Source organism: Pinus tabuliformis, chromosome 6 (assembly GCF_031772625.1).
Source record: "Pinus tabuliformis cultivar Carrire ecotype Pingquan chromosome 6, CPIR1, whole genome shotgun sequence".
Taxonomy (NCBI): domain Eukaryota; kingdom Viridiplantae; phylum Streptophyta; class Pinopsida; order Pinales; family Pinaceae; genus Pinus; species Pinus tabuliformis.
The window spans coordinates 887,792,542-887,813,907 of NC_142292.1; positions in this window are offsets into that span (position 1 = coordinate 887,792,542).

A 21,366-nucleotide genomic window follows, 5' to 3' on the forward strand; every position below is an offset into this window, starting at 1 on the left:
TGGATTTTGGACTTCCTGGGAAGGAGGTGAATGCTAGTTTTACTTTGAGGGTGGAGGTGTGAGCCTCTGGATTCCCTTGTTGCATATGTAAGCATCACATCATCTTATTTGCGGGTTAGACAAATTGTGCATATGTATATATGCATGTTTTATTGTGAATACTATATCAAGTTAGATTTATAAAGATCCATGAACAATATGTTTATTTGTTGGTTGAAGCAAATGTGAAAAAGTATATGTGGTCGTTATTTTAAATAACATAATGAGTTGTATTATAAAGCTCCAATAAATAGTATGAATGTTATGTTTTCAATAGGATGTCATTGTAAATATTACAATGAGTTGGGTTATAAAGCTCCATAGGCAGTATGTTTGTTTTCAATGATTTCTAGTCATAGGTGTCATAGAACACCAAGGACAATGTTCCCCTAAGGGGGAGGGGTTTGTAACAACCTTGGGTTAAAATTTCATGTCATAAGTTAATAAAGGCAAAAGAATAAGACCAAGGTCATGTGACAGATATTCCAGGCTGAATGCTGGGAAAAACATTCGAGTGGGTGTCACCTTCAGTTTATTATGGCTAAGGAAATTGGCAAAGGCAAAGAGGAATTAATTGGCATTTGGTTATGAAAATAAAGGAATATAGGAGAAAATAGAGATGAAGGGTCATAGATTTGCATGAGAGGGAAATTGAAGGAAAATAGAGGAAAATGGAGAAAATAGAGGCCTAAACCCCCTATTGTAGTGGAATTATACAAGAAGAAAACCCCCTGCATAAGTGAAAGAAGCTTTGATTTGATCAATTGGTGTTTTCTCTGTGACTGTGCGACATTGCAAGATTGGCTTCTTTTAGTGAGATGTGAGGGCAAATGGATATTGGTTCCTTTAAGTAAAATTGTTGATATTGCTAATTTGAGAGGGACATGAATCCTGTGTCAGAATTTATTACAAAATTCAAGTTTTATTTGTTGTCTTCTCTGAAGCTGCTCATCCAAAATGATTTATTGGTGTTATTTCTGGTGTTTTATCAAGAGAGGAGGAATAATTTAAAGTTGTTGTATTTGTGTGTTGGTGGTGAAACCTCATCACACGTCAGAGACATTTTTGATCCCATCACTTCAGAATACATAGCCTAAGAAATTTTTTTTCCACTGATAGGTGAAGAATATTACAAAGAGCAACAATTCAAAGAGAAATGATGAATTTTCTTTTTATAAAAATAGAGGAAAGGAAAAGAGAAAAAATAAAGAATGTCATCTACAAGGAAGGAGAAAAAGTACATGAAGGCATAGATATCCTTTTACAGGTAGCTCAAAAGAAAGCTTCATCTTCAAGGGTCAGAGCCATAGGTATATCAACAAGCCAATCAGCATATAGAAGCAAAAGGTCAAGGAGACAGAGGCAAGCATGAGGACATGCTTGAGAGTAAGCAAGGGGGAGATGTCGGCCCTCATTTTTGATCAAATTTTGCTTATTAAAATCCACCTAATTTCCATCATTTTCCACCATATACCATCCATATACACCTTATTTTGACCTTATTATGCATATTCAAGCAAGTAAATTATGTTTTTCAATTTTTAGATATTTTTGCAAAAATTGGGTTTTAAGAGTATTTTTGGACAGAATCAGAAATACCTGTAATGGCTATGTGGATGACATATTTGCAGGACACTTGGGCTCGAGCTAGATACATGAACGGAAAGCTTGGGAACTAGGACTGAACTAATTCCAATTGGTTCGGTCAAAACAAGCTAAATCAGGCCCGGTCAAGGCTGGTCAAACATGACTAGTCATCTAGAAAGTCCCTAGGAAATAGGGCAGTTTTATGATTTCATGGGATTTTCCACATTTTTAGTGATAGATTGGATGGATTCGACTTGGATAGGTGGATATGGATAGATATATTTGTTAGAGATACTTTAGATCAGTTTGTTTCATGATCTTCTATTTAAGCCAAAACTTTGAAGGCTTATGGATGGAGAATTAATGTAGAATTTATGTAATTTGATTTTGAGACTCTTTGAAGACTAAAATATAATTGAAGAACCTATTTCATTTCAATTTGTTGTTCATGCTTGGTTGATTTAATGAAGTTGCTGTAGCTGATATTTCTTCAAGTGTGCAAGGCAAGGGTGGAGGGCCCCCACACCAAGCTAAGTGCACTTCTTGGTTAAATTTTCACAGTTTTCATAAATTAGTTCTTGTTTCAAATGTATTAAGATGTGTGATGATTGCTGAATGAATATTGGTTTAATTCTAATCTACATTTGAAGGGACACTCATGAATTTAAGTTAAATTCCCCTTCTATTTGATCTTGAACTAAAATTGAATTTCATTCTCCTTTTCTTATTTGAAGTTATTTATGCATTTATGGTTTGAGGCAATGGTGATTATGATATAGTAGAATTATGAAGAAGGACAATCTAGTCCTCCTTAGTTAGGAGCCTCTTCTTTTACATCTTCTGCATCATAAACCATTGTTAATTAGTGATTTGGATTTATCTTCATGAAAGTAGTATTGTAGGGAAGGACAACCTGGTTCTCCTAAGTTAGGAGCCTCATCCCTCACATATTACATAAGTGAATTAGAAATTGTTAAAACAGGTTTATATTTGTAATATGTACTTCCTTAACTCTTCAAATTTTATTTTCTAAGCTTGGCTACATCTGATATCCATACACTGTGGACTTGCCTCCAAGTTTTACAAACCCGGATTGATAATTAAATACTTGTGTTAATTTGTGCTAATAAATTAGCTCAACAATACCCACTTACATCTATCTCCAATTCAAAAGGATTATACAAGTTAGGAAATGTGAGAATTGGTGCTTGAATGATATTTCATTTTATCTTGTTGAAAGATTTCTACTAATTATTTACCCATTGAAAAATATTACCACTAGTTATTATGGCGTGGAGTGGTGCAACAACTGCTCAAAAGGATGCTATGAACTACAATAGGTACTCCACTAACCCAATAAAACACCTAAATTTAGTGAAATTAGTAGGAACTAGCCACTTCATGACGACTTCCATCTTTTTGGGATCTATATTGAGTTCCTTGCTGATCTGATTTAGAATATTAGATTGTTGTGATAAGATCCTCCAAATATTAGAAACTAAATGCTTTCATTGTGCTTAAGGATTCATGAATTTTTGCAAGTGAAATGATGAGTTTTTATGTTAATTTTATGAGAAATTTCACATAAATAAGAGACTGAACAACAACATAAACATGTATAGAACATCATCAAAAACACATTACAACAAGAACATGATAAAGGAGTTCACCCCTCCTGGGCTACGTCTCCTTGGTCCAACTTCTAATGGTTTGGGCCTCTCTATTATGCTCAAAAGTGTAAAAATATGTGTTTACAATGCTCAAATTCTTCTAAAACCTGCTCTAATGAGTCCAGAATGTCCAAAAATGGCTATCTAGCCTCTTTTTGCATCCAATTTGGTTGAAATCTAAAGAAGTTATGACCTCTCGTAGTTCGCTCACTATTCGCTCCATGAATTGCTCCAAATCCGACATGATCCTCCAATTTCGCCCCAAAAAGTGCTAACTAGGCAAAGATTTTGTCGTGTGGCGGGTAAAATTGTAGGACGACTAATTCCGCCCATAACCCCATTGGTGGTTATAAAAAAAATGTCGCGACTTGCAGATAAGGTGGTCACATGGGTGTTTGGACTGGCAGTTGGTGGTGCAGTTACCCGGGCGGAAACATAACTGCTGTGGGCTGCGGACGAGGTATTCACATGGGAGGTTTGCTAATGGTTATGCTGGTGGTCTCCCCCCAGCCTGATGGTCAACATAATTTAAAATATAATCCACGACCATAGTTTGTTAAGTCACATGTTGCGAGCTCAACATTAAACCTTGGCGTTGTTGTATGGGAGGTCACAGGTTCGACCTTGGCCTTTGACCTGTCTTGCCAACCAAATTTTTAGCCGACCATTAGGAGGACACGTGGTGGCCATTAAATATTGACGCTGATAATTCCATTGCAAATTGAAATCGGCTAGAGCAGGGGTGATTCTCCATAACTAGCTGTTGTGCTGTGCGATATGCGATTGTGATATCACAATCGGTTGGAGTAGGGGCGATTCTCCATAAGGGGCCACTGTGCTGTGCGAAATGTGATCGCAATATCACAATGGAAACCTGAATCTTCCGGGGCCGATTCTGTAAATGCACTTTATCCATGCAATGTATGATTGCGATTTATTGCGTCACACTCCACCTTCACTCTCAGGTTGATTCTTTATCGCCAACTTGCCTCCGATCTGCGATTGCGATATTGCAAATCGCAACCCGGTAGTGCTGGGGGTCAATTTCCTTAATCACAGACCTCTTCCTTATGTTATTGCGAAATTTGGGGCCAATGGAAGCTTTCCACTTGGCACTTTCCCATTCACTGAAGAATCTTCCATGTCATTTCCTTTGCCATATTTTTTTTTACCTGTTTGACAAAGTGAACAAATCGCATTTCTGGGAGCATACGGTGTCCGTTTCGCACGAAATGAGTTGCGCTACATTCAGGATGATGAGAGCTACACGGTCGTTTAGGTCCCACACCATTCTAACAATTTTGATTTTTGAACATAATTTTGAGCACCTGATCGCTCCTCCCCATTGTAAGCCTTTTGGACTCCAAAAGATCACTTTCAGTTGTCTAGCATGTAAGGGTACAATTCCCTCACCTTTCCGACCTCTATCAATTTGGATTTTTCCATGTTACTATCAATAACAACATCCTTCTTACCAAGATGATACAATACATTATGATGCAAATGGTAATCAAATTCCTCTACTTGATTCTTTTGACTCAAGATTGAATATACATCTTGAAAGTATGTATTTTTTTGAACGTAACTTTCATGTAAAACAAAATTATGCTTGAGGATAGTAATTACACAAACTATAGGCCTAGAAAGTACATCAACAAACTTGTCACTTATACCTTTTGACCAAGTGGAATAGTAGAAGAAAACCCATCTAATAAAAGTTCCCTTGTCACTGTAACTTAAACACCGCACCACTGAAAATTTCTGAATGAAATGAAATGGGCTTACCATATTGCATAAAGACTACGCCCATGGCATAGTCACATACTCCAACCTGAAACTCAAATGACTTTTTCAAGTTTAGAAGAACAAGTATAAAGGCTGAACTGATATTTTGTCTTAAAGCATCAAATTCCTCTTGTTGTTTTCCTCCCCACAGGAATACCTTTTTCACAACTACCAAAGAATGAAAATGAGCTACAATAGAAGAAAAATTAACAAAATATTTCCTCCAACATTGGGCTGCTCCCAAAATACCTCTTATCCAAATGACTATCTTAAGCATTAACCAATCCATAATGGAATCAATCTTGGAGAAGTCTAACTTTAGCTCATATTCTCTAATATCATGGCCCAAGTACATCAAAGAAGTTTTATCCAACATATACTTTGACATCTTCAAAAACAAATGTTGTTGACATATGACATCAAGTATTTTTTTCTCACACATGACATGTTAATAATGAAATTTTCTGAAAAAGAAAATGTCATCCAAGTAGACTATCGTGTCTAGAAGTGGATTCAATACATCTTGCTTCATATGCATGAAAGTAGTAGGAGCATGGAGAAGACAAAAAAACATAACAAGCCATTCAAACAAACCTTGCTTGGTTTTGAATGACGTCTTCCATATGTCTCCTTCAACAAATCTACTTTGATGTAAACCACTTCTTGAATCCCACTCAATGAAATGCTTACTATTCTTCTTGGGCATCAAAACAAGAGGTGCACCACATGGTAAAGGAGAAGGTCGAATGATCCTTTTGTTCAACAATCCTTGGATTTATTTTGTTATTTCTGCACTTTCCCTTCTTAACATCATGTGCATGTCAATGTTAGGAAGAAGACACTTTTGTTGCAATGGTATTTCATGTTGGATTCTCCTCTTGGGAGGAAATCCTTTTACTTTCTAAAACACCTCATCATCATGGTTAACTACATCAACCAAATCAGTTTTCAATTTTGACGTACAACCATCAAACACTTCATAATCAATATCAACATTAGGTTTGATCATAAGAACCACTAAATTCTTTCTTAAATTCACTAACCTTTTCATTTGCCCAACATTAACTAATGAAAGATTTAGTTTCTTGCGATGAGCTCTCACAATATACTCCACATCATCCTTGAACAAGTGGTACTTGTTTTCATGACGATATAAGATTTATTTTCTGTCATAAAGGTAAGGATTACCCAAAACTATTCTTGATATATCAAGCGGTACAACATCTAATTCAACTTCGTCAATGAAGTTTGCTGTGATTGCAAACTGAAGAATACATTTTCTTGTAACTTGTAAGTTTGTGTCCTTACATATCCAACCCAATGGATATGTCTTGGGATGTAAAACGGTTTCAAGATTAAGTTATTTGACTAAGTCATCAGATATCAAATTAGCTTGAGACCCACTATCAAAAAGTGTGTCGATTTTTGTATGTTTTGAGATTCCCTCACATGAAATAATTCAATCCTTGTTTCTTCATTTGGATTACTAGTGTGACAATTTGATATACTAGTGTTAGCAATGGATTCTTTTCCTTTTATACCCATGGTTGTAATTTTAGTTTCATCACCTGAATCAGATCCCAAATCCTCTTGAATGACGACAACTATCTTTTCTTTTCCTTTGTTGTTGAATTTCTTTGGTTTCATTTCGGGATGAAGCTTCCAACAATGAGCTTCATCGTGACCCTCTTTAGAACAATGTTTACATATTGTTTTCTCTCCTTCCTTTTTAATGGATGCATTTTTCTTTCCCTTGAAGCCCTTTTCTTTCTCTTTACACTTAAATGGATTTTTACTACCTTCTTCTGGGGTGTTTTCCCCTCTTGCCTCAAGATGAGTGGCTTGCACACACACATCATCTAGATTATTGGGATTAAATATTAAGATAGTATGCCTAAGGTAACTGTGTAAACCCCCTATGTACTTCAGCAATGTGTCCTGTGATTGCAAATCTACACCTAACATCAAAGACCTTTTTTTGAATTCTTGGGTGTAATCTTGCACATTTTGACCTTTAAGCTGTCTAAAGTTCTGCTACTTCATGATGACTTTCTGCATATAATCTAGAGCATAGAATTGTCTTTTGATTGAAACAATGAAAACATTCCAAGAAATTGAGATCTTACCGTGTTTTTTAATCTCCTCTCGTGTCTTTGATTCCCACCATACCAGCACTGCCCCCTCCATTATCAAGGAATCCAACTGAATATTTATTCTATCCTCTTGAAGGTTTTGAATCTTGCAATCGACCTCCAACTGACGAATCCAATTATCAAGCTTCTATACATTCACTTCACCATTATAGATGGGCAACTCAAATTTAACATCAAGTTTTAGGAAATATGATTTATCAGTTCCTTTTGAAGTATGATGATGAGTATGAGTAAGGGTTGTGTTAGTGGAATAGGGTGAAGATGCTCGTGAAGAAGAAGATGAAGAAGATGGTGGAGAGGGTGGAGGTTTGTCTCCATTTCCATTACCTGCTTTTCCATTACCTCCTCCTGAAGAGCCTTCTCCTTCGGGAGGTTTGGAACTTTCCCCTTACAACCTGGTATTCCTCTCTTCATAGAGGACCTTCACCATGTCTGTCATGTCAAAGAAAGCCTTTATGAAGGTCTTATCATCTTCTGTCATGTTTGTAGGTTCTCCTTCATGAGGCATGATCTCTGGAGTCTCAACTACAACTCGAGGATGAACTAGTGTTGGAGCTTGTGGCAACCTTGTTCTCCTTCCCCTTGACCCAATTTCAGGGCTTCCAACCAACTTCCCTTCTCCTCTTTTGAGTTTTAACCTTGTAAGAATGACATAAAATTGCAAACAATTAAATCCTTCTTTCACAAATAAAACCTAGAGATCTAATACCAAAAATGATTTGATTTAGAATATTAGATTGTTGTGCTAAGATCCACCTCAGATTAGAAACAAAATGCTTTCATTATGCTTAAGGATTCATGATTTTTTGCAAGTGAAATGATGAGTCTTTATGTTAATTATATGATCAATTTAACATAAGAAAGAGACTAAACAACAACATAAACATGTACAAAACATCATCAAAAACACATTACAATAGGAACATTATAAAGGAGTTCACCCCTCCTAGGCTACGTCTCCTTGGTCCAGCTTCCAATGGCTTGGGCCTCTCTATTATGCTCAAAAGTGTACAAATGTGTGTTTACAATGCTCAAATGATTCTGAACCCTGCTCCAATGAGTCGAAAATGTCCAAAATTGGCTATCTAGCCTCTTTTTGCATCCAATTTGGTCGAAAATTGAAAAAGTTATGACTTCTCCTAGTTAGCCCACTATTCGCTCCAGGAGTTGCTCCAAATCTGACGTGATCCTCCAATTTCGCCCCAAAAAGTGCTAACTGGGCAAAAATTTCGGTGCGTGGCAGGAAAAATTGTAGGATGGCTAATTCCGCCCATAACCCCACTGACGATTATAAAAAAAATGTCATGGCCCGTAGATAAGGTGGTCACATGGGTGTTTGGACTGGCAGTTGGTGGTGCAATTACCATGGTGGAAACATAACTGTTGTAGGCTGCGAACGAGGTGTTCACATGGGAGGGCTGCCGATGGTTATGCTGGTGGTCTCCCCCCAACTTGACGGTCAACATAATTTAAAATATAATCTGTGACCATAGTTTGTTAAGTCACATGCTGTGGGCTCAACGGTAAACCTTGGCGCTATTGTATGGGAGGTCATGGGTTTGACCCTGGCCTCCAACCTATCTTTCCAACCAAATTTTTATCTGACCATTAGGAGGAAACGTGGTGGCCATAAACTATCGGCACCAATAGTTCCATCGCAAATTTCAATCAGTCGGAGCAGGGGTGATTCTCCATAATGGGCCGCTCTATTGTGCGATATGCGATTGTGATATCGCAATCGTAACCTCACTCTGCTAGGGCCGATTATGTAAATGCACTTGATCCATGCGATGTGCGATTGTGATTTATCATGTACTCCCACTTTGCTTTGGGTCCGATTCTTTATCGCCGACCCACCTCCGATCTGCGATTGTGATATCACAAATCGCAGCCCGATAGTGCAGGGGGCCGATTTCCTTAATCGTGGACCTCTTACTTCTGCGATCTACAAAATGTGGGGCCAATGGAAGCCTGCCACTTAGAACTTTCCCATTCACTGAAGAATCTGCCATGTCATTTCCTCTGTTTTTTTCTTTTTTTGCATGTTTGACGAAGTGAACAAATCGCGTTTCTGGGAGCATACGGTGTCTGTTTCGTGCAAAATGAGTTGCGCCAGATTTATGATGAAGAGAACTACACTGTTGTTCAGGTTCCACACTATTCTAACAATTTTGATTTTTGGACATAATTTTGAGCACTCGATCACTTGCACTGATCACATACCCCAAATACACCAATGATGACTAAAAAAATTCACATTTCTTAAGATTTTCTAACAATTGATGACTTTTTAGAGTCTCTTACACTTACATGAAATGTGAGATGTGCTCCTCCCAGGTAGATATACAAACCCATATCTCATCCAAATACACTACTAAAAGTGAATATAAATAGGGACGTAATACATGATTCATCAATTGCATAAATCTAGTTGGCGAATCACTTAAACTGAAGGGAATAAATAAGCATTCATACAACCTTTCCTTGCCTTGAAGGTAGTCTTCTAGGTGTCTACTTATTTAATTCATACCTAGTGATATCTTGATTTGAGATCCAACTTAATGAATTACTTGGAAGGTTGCAATTGATATAACAAACCATCAATCTTGGGTAGAGGGTATTGGTTCTTAAGTGTGATCTCATCTAAAGCGTTATGGTCGATACACATTTGCTATGTTCCATTTGTCTTTGGCAATATGATGATACATGACCCACAAAGTGAAGTTCTTTTGGGGCATTTTCTGTAAAGTAGGTTTTGATTCTTGGTATACTTCTTATGATTCTTTGGATTGAACTCTTTATGTAGTTTCCAATGCTTATCTTTAGTGCGACCATTGATATTGCAATGGTTGTTGTGGTTGTTTGGATCCTTGCACTAAAGTGTAGTTTTTCCCATCTTCTTCATTTTTCTTTTCCATTTCTTATTCTCTTCCTTGGAATCATCTCCATGGTTTTTCTATTTAGAACCACTTGGTTGTCCTTTCTTATGGCTTATTTTCTTTAGTTACTATTCTTGCACATGTATCTCAAGGTATTGTTTGTAAAGGGAAGATTATTTCCTTGCTTGTGCCCAACTAAATACAGTCTTATCACAAGTATACCCTTGGGAACTATGGCCCCAAAGCCTGAGGTATCAACCTCTAAGTTTAAACAATAACCAAAATGAAGTATTTAGAAATAAGCATTCATTTACATACTATCAAAGTACATCAGTGTAACCATACCCCATAACTACACAATCTTCATAATCATATTAGATATCTTACTCAGGCAAACACCGAGCCATTAATTACGGGACATCATTCCAATCATGGTTATATCAACGAACTTCATTGCTAGAGAAATCATCTGTATTTATAACACACAATATACAACATTATTAACATCGTAATAGAATTCATCATTATCCATAAGACAATACAAATAAGTAATGTACACTTATTTGTGTGTTTAAAAATCACTGACAACTCAAGGAGGGATTTCAACTCTCCACCCAATCATAAGCTAGCCACACTATAATTTTTCTTATAATTGGCCAATCCTGAGCCAGATCCAAAGTGTGAGGGGATGCGTATTCAGGGGAAATTCATACCCAAGGCTTAATTACATAACTAGGAGAAAGAATCCACTGTTAAGGTCATTTCACAACCTCACAGAAAGCACCTCAATGAATGAATCTCTCTAGTTAAAAGAAAAGGATTCACCCAAGATCACATGAGTTATGCCTCAGTTCTAGGAGATGGAATCAACTTCTTTTGATGGTTTTGTTACTTTCCATTTCATGGAAATCACCACAAAAGTCTACAATCCATTGTCCAGGTAGCTTCATAGCCCTAAGGCAAGCACCACAATGACCCAAATTGCCATGTCCCAATGGTTTAATAGGCAAGAAACAAGCACCAGGTAATTTAACAACATCAACGCAAGCATAACAATGACTTATTTTTCCATTGAGCTCCTCATTTATCAATCAAGATTAGACACACCATCTAGTGGCATCAATATAGTCACAGGAAACACTATCTAAATTTTCAGAACACATGGTTCAATTCATGACCATATTCACTCCTTTTGGACTCCACACTAGTCACTTCGAACAGAGCTCCCTCGAGTGTCTTCACCCAAAAATCCCTTGTTGTGCGGGATCTAGCACTCTACATGCTCTCTATGCAGTAAGCTTCTATGACAATTGCTTTCTTGCTCTACACAATTGCCTAAATACTGAAGTCTGATATCTCTTTTCCTTGGCACTTCGCCCTTTTGGCTCATAGCCTTCCTCCTTTCTCTCCATGTTCCATGAGGAGAGTGGATGGTATGGAATTGTCCTCCACTCATGCTGCCCAATCTATCTTCAATGATTTTCAATACTTATTTCCACATATATTCATATATATCTATAATTTACATAGTTGTGTTTACATAAACAAGATGTTTGTGAAAAAAAGGGCTGTTACATTTGTGCATATGAATATTTTTATATTGGCTTTGAGCCTTGTGAACTCTTGAGCATGAGTATACCCGTGGGATGGTATCTACCAACAACTTCACTCTAGCCCTTGGGCCGAGAGGGATGTTGATTTATTTCCTTGGAAAAACAAATACAAGTATGTATATGCATTTAATTTGTTTTATAATGAATATTGAAAGTTATTCCTCTATATGGGGTGAGAGGAATGGGATAAATGTATGATGATAACCTAGTTCTATTCTATTCCACTGCCTTGGGATGAGAGGTGATAGGTGCAGTGTACCTTGACTTCCTAGAATGAAACCTATCATTCTCATGAGCGATAAGGATTTTTGGATCATTATCTCAATTATTTCTTTGTTTTTTGAAACTTTCTTTGTACCTCGATTTTTTTGGGGGGCTCCCAAACTATTCAAGGTTGTAACTATGCCGGTTGTGGCTATCACATTGCTTATCTACCCAGTGAGGGGGTCGTGCTTTCCAAAGTCCAACCTGTTTCCCCATCCACTCTTACTCAAATCTGTTTCTCATTTGATCGAGAGAATGGCTTGTATAGGCTGTCACTACAAGGGCCGTAGAGGTTGCACTCAACCACCGACCTCACGAGAAAAACTAGGTGTTGAATATTTAAATATGCCTTTTGTTAGCAAATTTTGATTGTTATGCAATGGGAGATAACCCTTGTTGAAGAGAAGCCATGCTTGGAATGGGGCTTCATCCTGGACAAGGAGGTTGATGTATAGCTTGAATATTGGATACCAGACACTGGAAATACAAGGAGTCACATTACCAAATATTATCAAATCATGGACTTGCATTGGAAAATTAAGACTTAAATGGCCAAGGTCTTGATGGAAAGGCATACGAAAAACTAAGAAATTTTATTTCAGTTGGATGAAGTACAACTCTATATAAAAGAAGTCGAACACAAGGTTGTAGTTCTTTCCAAGATATTGGCAAATTTGGAGTCTCAACCATTGAAGATCACTTAGGGAATGTACCCATTGAGGTTAAGGTGTTGTCTAATTATTCAATATTTGGAGTTTTAGTCAGTATCTGACAAAATAATTTTTTGGTGAGGTTGTTTTTATTTTTTTTATGTTGTTCAAAATCTATTTTTGAATGCATAAATGGATCCAACACACAAAAATCCCCTAGGTCACTTGGATTTTGAAAAGTTCATATATCAAACTTATGCTTCCAACAAATTTCTATGGGATTTCATACAAATTTGACTAAAAAATATGCCTACAAGACCTCCAAAACATACCACAATTAGAATACATGATTATATCTATCAATAGACATGTGGCATCCTCTCTTTTGGTTGTTGATAGGACAAGGTGATTGTTGTCTCTCAATATAGTTGTTAATCTTTGGATAATTGATTTTTTTTTTTTGCTTATAATGTTCATTTGTATAATTTTATGGCATTTAATATGATTAGGACATTATGAAATAAAAGTATTTTGTTATTGATATGGTTCCAAGTGGAAGACTAGCATCAATAGACTATGCATAATTTCCTTTTTAACAATTAACTTTAAAAAATGAAAATTCTACAATTTCCTTTTTAACAATTAACTTAAAAGTTAAAATTGTATATATATATATATAAATATATAAAATTAATTAATTAAATAAAAATTAAAAACCTTATATAATATATATTTAATTAATAATTATGATAAAATAGAGTAACATAATGCCATTTTTATTTTTAATTTTTAAAGTTTCAAAAAATTAAATTACTACATTTTATTTTTATTTTATATTTATTAAATTTTGCATATTTTTACTTGTAGATTCCACAGTTTATGAGATATGCTAAAATATAAGACAATCATCTACTCTACTCATGAGGAAACCAAAATTTATCGATGAAAACATCAAAGCCCCGACTATCTATATTGCATTAACCAGAAGACCTGAGAAGAAAATACAATGCTTTTTCAACTCGAACAATTCCTGCACAAGTACAATACATCTCTTTAACAAACTCAAGTAAACACTTAGCCAAATATATCTCTTTGCTTCACAAACCATCTCAAGCCAACACTTAGCCAATTCCGCTCCTTGCCAAGCCCCTAATTCCTTTCACAATTCTAGAGAGAATTATCCCATATTTAATTGGGAAAATCCCTCACCATAACTGTGCAATCCATCATAGGTCTTCTATTGATTGCATGGGCCATCTGTATGGCTCAAAAAATTATACAATTAATAGTACATTGTCCCTGAATTCTAATCTCAACTGAGTCTTCCTGTGAATTTTCATGAGTTATTTACGAGTGAATCTCTACTTAAGTGGTGGAGCAGTGAACCTGCACTGAAGCTGATCCATCCCCATTACTATACCTCCTACTAGTTTCTCCAACTGAGAACTAGTTTAACTGACTTTAACACTGAGTTAATTAATTACAATTAAAAAGAACTCAACCTGGACCCCTAAAATTTAGGAATCACTCTACATGACTCTAGATAGACTTCCAAGCCAACTAAGTCAAATTAACTTAGTTAACTATTACAAGTTGATATGAGAACATGAGAATTATTTAATTCCCAGTAATTCCCAATTTAATTAAAGGAAAAATTAAATTAAGATTTTTCTTGATGTTATTTTTAACATTTTTTGTTGTTATTTCAACAAATTTAAAGTTTATTAATATTTGTTGTTGTTATTTTCAACAAATTTAAAGTTAAAAATAAACTTACACTCATAATTTGTTCTTAAAAAAGAGCCACTTGGCGGATATTTATTTTATATATATATATATTTTAAGGGAATGGTCACCTAATATAACTAACTTCCATTAAATTATAAAATTAGCCGTTGGAGGCTCTGCTCAAACTATTTAACATGTAAAGGTGGATCTGTTTCTTCAACTTGTCCTGACGATGAACCACACTGGTTGGTTCAAAACGCTGATATTTCATGTGATTTTCCCCGAAAAATCTCTCATAAACTTAACATGGCTTTTGTTTATTGTGCGAGAATGATGAATATTTGAAAACATAAATTATAACACACTGATCTAAATCCCTAGAATTCTCAAATTGAATTCTAAATATTTTCATAAACCACTAATTTCTTGGCAATAATGACTAAGTGTTCTTGCTTTACCATGAAGAAAAAAAACCAGAATACTCCACATGAAAGGATTAAAATGATTAATAAACTTCATTCAAGATAATAAAGAAAGCAAATTGACCAAAAAAAGTACAAGTAGAATGTTCAAATTGAGTATTTTCTTAAAAAATCAATAATCAACATGATAAGAAGTTACACAAGTAAAATGTTAAAATTGAATATTTTCTTAAAGCAGAATCAATTCATCAAACTGTCAAGTAAAAATAACAACCTAACGGATGTGACAAAATATTGTAATTAAAAAAAAATAAATTATTTTAACCTCAGATCTATTAAGCTCTAACATAAAAATCAAGACATATTAGACCAGAAAAAGAAAAAGGAAAAGGTGAAAGAAAAAAAGAAAACACTTTAATATTAAAAAACATGTCATCCGTTAACATAAAAATCAAGACATATTAGACCAGAAAAAGAAAAAGAGAAAGGTGAAAGAAAAAAAGAAAATACTTTAATATTAAAAAACATGTCATCCGTTACAAGTGAACTGACAGAATTAATGCTCAAAAAAACAAACAAATAAATGGTGGAAACTCAGTCCGACAACTTTATCAAAGATCCGCACTCCATTGCAGTGAAATAACCCAAAATTCTGACGTGAATGAAAGCAAATAGAAGCCTACCTTTCGTCCAGGGACATGACAGGGTGACCTTTGTTGTCTATTATCTCATTGTCTTTGATGATGCTGACCACCGATTCGTCTCCGAGGGCACAGTCCTGCTTGAGGGCGTTGCAGTGGCCGTAATGCATCATGTCAAAGCAACCATCCATGTACACTCTCACGGGCTTCTTCTTACTTTTGCACTTGGAGAGGGAAGGAATAATTAAAGAGAATCAAGACCCAAAATCGGCCCCAACACCATTGTTGACACAAGGATTCCCCAAACACTCGAGGGGCTGTCCACCTTGCTATTAAATAATCATTGGACTTGTTCTCGAACCTCACGTAGAACCTTGGTGTCTTTTTTTTCCCTTTTTCTTTCTTTCTTTTTTTTTTCTATTAAATTATCATTTTCTTTAAGAATTTACATATTAAATTTTTCAAATTTTTTTAGAGTATTACTTTTTATCAAATTTACTTCTCTTTTTACCTAATTTACAAAAATTTCCTGCTATCGGAGTACCCTGCACGCTTTAAAATGCATCCTATTGATTGGTAGCCTGGTTCTTAATATCCATATTCCTGTTCCACCACTTTTGTGGCCGGTGGCGATCCTTCCAGAAACGTTCACTGCAGACAACGCATCTTTTAAGAAATCTCAGTTCTCTTCCATTACGCTCAGCCCTAGTCTATCGGTTATAGTTGTTTTGGAGAGTAATTATGGTTTATTTTTGGGTTTAATTAGTCACAATTGGTGAAGATGTATTAAAATCACAAGTTTAAGCTCTAATTTATTTTAGAAAATTTTTTAGCTTAATTTTTTTATAATTTTTAATATATATTGAAATCACAAATATTAAGTTCATAAATATAATTAAAAAATCGATTTTAAATAACAAAAATTAAAATTTCACCAACTTTAAAAAACATCATTCAAAGCGGTCGCTCACGTTACTTCAAGCTTTGCTTTCAAGGTTTCAGCAATGCCCAGCATTGCCCAGATTCAATTGGATTGACGGTTTACCAGGGGTCTGAATAGTGTAAGTCTGCCTGAATACTTTACCAATTACCAATTCTGGATGGTTGGGAGCATTTAAGGATAACTTCCCATCTAAATTCCAGTGTCATAAAACTACTACGTTATAAAAATATTTGATATATATACTACTCCCAAAACCAAACTTCTTCTAGAATTTCGCACCCCTTAGAAAAAATTGAAGTCCAGGAATTATGTTTGGGAGAAACTCACTCGTAATAAGCAACCAAAGACGCACATAATGAAACTCGTAATAAGTAATCAAAGATGCACATAACGAAACCGTACAAAGTGGTCCCCATTTACGTTCCAATATTTTTTCCTTAAATCTATACATTTTCCCACATTAATTTTCAATATTTTGATTGTTTTTTATTTCAATATTATTAAAATTAATTTCATATAGTTACATAATTCTCGCCCTATAACAAAAATTCAAATTTACATTTTATATATTTATTAAAATTAATTTCATATAGTTACATAATTCTCGTCCTATAACGAAAATTCAAAATTCAAATTTACTTTTTATTAAAAGTATTATTTATATAGTTACATAATTCCGGTCATATCACAAAAAAATAAATATATAATTCTATATATGTTCTATGTATTTTTAGTTAACAATAAAAGAAATAAAAGCTATTAGAACAAAGAGTCCAAAATTTGGGAGCTTAAAATTATGACTTATATACATAGAGTTGATTAGAAATGTTATTTCATGGAGGGGAAATCAACAAATATACATATAATTGATTAAAAATGTTATTTCATGAAAGGGAAACCAACAAATATATATAGTTGACTAAAAATGTTATTTCATGGAGGGGAAACCAACAATCAAATACATCATAAAAAATCAAATGTGGGAAACCACTAATTATAAAAAATCGATGTGGGAAACCAATAATTAAAGACATCATAAAAAATCAAACCTTTAAGAGGGCTAGTGCAAATTTAATAATGGAAAACCAAAAGTAAAACTACATAACCCATGAATTGGTGTCCAAGTTGATGGTGGTCCGTTCCCTTCTTGTGAGGAGGCATTGAAGATCTTGATGGTGACGCCATCTTTAGACATGCCAAGCAACCCTCCACATCCAATATAAGCAATTTCAATTCCTCTAACCTGTGTAGGAGGTTATCCTGTGCCTCTCTTCGATCTACATGAACCTTTCATAGGAGAAGTTTTTATGTGCCAGTAAAGATCAATAATATATGGATAATGATTATGTCAACCTCTAGTGTTGCCACAGTTTGGAATCCATCGAGTGACTGCTTCCAAAACCTTTGAGCTCAACATATGCTATTGTTCCTGTTGGACATCCTCTTTTGCATCATGAATTTCCAATCGATCTTTAGCTAGAGTATGAGCTTGATAATTGCCAGCCAAGGATTCAACCCAAAAGCAAGCTCACGTACCACCTATGGAACCATGGCCACCTCCTCCATGATGAAAATGTGCAGGTTAAGGTAGGCAACACTAGGAAGGAGAGAACTAAGAGGCACGAAGAGGTGCAAAACATGGGGGTTGAAGAGGTGAAGGCTCTAGAAGATTATCTTATGAGAAAGAGGCAAAGGTAGATGAAGCTATAGAAAGACCCTCTTCATATGACAAAGCTAGCAAAGGTAGGCGAATCACACCGGAAGGTGGCGAGTTGCTAATATTAGTCATTGTAAGGTGGGGAAGTGCCTATAAAGGAAGGAAACCAAATCTAAAAGCCCACAACACCTCACACCAAAAAAAGTTCTAGCTAACGAAGATGGTTGAGTCGCCAACACGAGCTGGAGTAATATCAACCGTAATGCATTGAGAAAGGCCCCCAAATCAATGAGACTCATAAATATAGGCCTTGAGTGGTGGCATGCAGAGGGGGTGATGTAATAAATTCACTATCATGTCAACCTCCCCAGATTGAATTGACAATAATTGCCACTGGATGAGAGAATATATTATAATAATAATAATAATAATAATAATAATTAAAAAAATTAATAAACTTAAGATTTTAATTACCCCAAAGGTATTTCATAAGGGAGAGTTCCTCCACTAACCTTCACCATCTATCCAGAGCCTATCGATAAAGGGCACATGTTTGCACTTTTGTTTTCACACAAAAATTTTCAACGCATCAGTCCTCCACACTATTTTCCAATCAATCTCGTCCCATCCAATGATTGTGTGCCACTTAAGGTTTCATTCCGAAGGCCATATTATGTATTTAGCTCTCTTCTTTGAGATTGTTACAGGGGCTTTGAATCAACTGTGCCACTCATAATTGTGCTCTGGAGTGTGATTACGACATCGGGCTTGGAAAATCAAAGAGGAATGGGTAGTGGTGGTGGTGCTGAGACGACCAACTACTCATGACATTGCAAAACACTGCCACTGGGTCATCTACCACTACTGGAGCTCCACCTGTGCCATTGCAGTGGTTATTGTTCTCATCTGTGGTAGTAGTGGAGTTTTGACGAGAGTTGCAATGATGTTTCCATAGTGGTAAGATACTTGTAACCCCCTCCTCCCACATTTACCCAAGTTAACCGGTTTGCAGGGCTAAACATGTGACGAGAGGCTACTATGATATGATTCAAATCACCATGTACAATTAAGGAAGTGGAACCGGCACAACATAACCAATCTGACCTTCCACACATGCTACAAAACCTCCAGGAGCCAACCAACCTTTCCAAGTGACCAACCAACCTTTCCAGGTGACCAACCAACCTTTCCAGGTGACCAACCAACCTTTCTAGGTGACCAACCCCTGAGGCAACATAACCTTTTACAGACCTAGAGCCTTAGTCGCTCCCATCAAATAGGCATGCATGTGACTAGGACCCCCCAGTTGCTCTCTAAACAAGGGCATGCAAGCGATTGGGGTCTTTTTCAGCTTGTTTTGAGCCCGCGACCCTGGATTTTGTGCCATTTTTTCAGGGCCAGGTCTCATGCCACTATCTAGAACTTTATGGAACTTATAGAAATTAACATCAAAAAAATGATACAAATGCAAATATTTGAACAAAGACTTGATTGGACCCCTACTAGTCATGACAAGCATTTCACAAATATGCAATCTACACGTCATAACAATAAATCTGAGCATTGGGGTCTCATACTCATCTGGGAATCACTAAGAAGCATTGATGCCTTATCACATTAGATACATTATCATCTATTAGGTCATATATCCATTGTTCATTCATTTACAAATCAAAAACATGATGAGAGCCATACATAACCACTGTCATAAAACATACTCATAACCAACATATAAATAACAAAAATAATAAGGATACATCAACCATAAATACCATATATGAACCAATACATTTTCTCATAAAATACCAAGGAAAATAACTCTTATTAATGAATGCAAAAGCCAACCAGGTTTGGGACTTCCACAAACCACCCAACCATAGATTGGATGAAACAAATCTTTCTTTTAGCCAATCACCCCCGTGCTATATTCCAAGCATGAATGTGGGACTCATAATGAAAACTCAACCAGGGTTTCCTGAGGCTACACCACCTCACCCTCATCAATAGAACTAGACTTTACCGCAATAATCACCGGATCACTAGGCCAAACCAAACATGGATGCCACCGAATTTCTCCACCTACACCATGAGGAATTTGGCTGTCTCCTAGCCTCTAGGCTTTGCCGCAATCCACACTGGATCACTAGGCCCTAATAGAGACTCAACACATTTGGGCTTTACCATATATCCCGTCCCAGGATTCCTAGGCCCAATCGAGGCTCCATCCTCCAAGATTTACCATATATCCCATCCGAGATTCCTAGGCTTGACAAAGAGCACCCACCTCTAGGATTTACCGTATATCCTGCCATTCAATGGTTGAGGATTCCTAGGACCACCGAGGTAACACAAAATATGGCTTTACCACAACCCATAGTTCGGTTTAGGGGTCACTAGGCCATGTGTTCTTTCATTCAGAGAACACCTCACTCAGTTTCGAATCCATCTGGCAATCCAGCTCAACCAAAAACATGAGAATCCATCACACCATGTCTATATGGAAATGACAAGGCTAGGCTGAAAAACACTGTCACACTTGGCAAAACCCATGCCCATGACAATAAGAGAACCAAGAACACACATGCATAACCATGCATGCTAAATTTAGCAAGGAAATCAGACATGCAAATCAATACCTACAAAAAATCCCACTGTAGCTGCTTGATCCTGCTCTTCTTTGCTTGATCCTTGCTTTCCTTTTCCTTGTTTTCTCTTCTTGATATAATGTTGAAGTGCTCCAAGAAAACTCTAAGCGCCCAAGAGTGAGAGTGAGAGACAGAGAATAGAGAGAGATCCAAAACTGAATTGACAAAAGGTTACCGACTAATCCTCAAAAGCCTTTTTATTAATGAGGCCTCTATTTTCTTCAGTTTTCCATTATTTTCCTTCATTTTTCCTCCTCATGTGCAACCTGTGACTTTTCACCTTCCTTTTCTCCTAATAAATGAAATGCCAATTAATGCCTCATGGCTTTCCAAAGCCTTTGCCATTGTCTTTTCCAATTTCCTTAGCCATAATAAACCAAATGAACACCTACACTAGGATGTTTTTCCCAACATTTAACTTGGAATATGTGTCCCATAACCATGGTTATTATTTTTCCTTTATTATTTTTTATTACATGGAATTTTCACAAGGTTTGTTACAATACTTGTGGATTGGGACAAGCTGCACTAGTTCTAAAGTTCCACCGGCACAAAAAATTCCATTCAAATTTGAGGACTTGAGTACATATATTGATGTACCTCCCACCAATCCTACACTTGATGGATATTTTAGAATTCAACCCTGGGTTGTATATGCATCTTCTAGGAAATTAAATTTTCATAGCAATC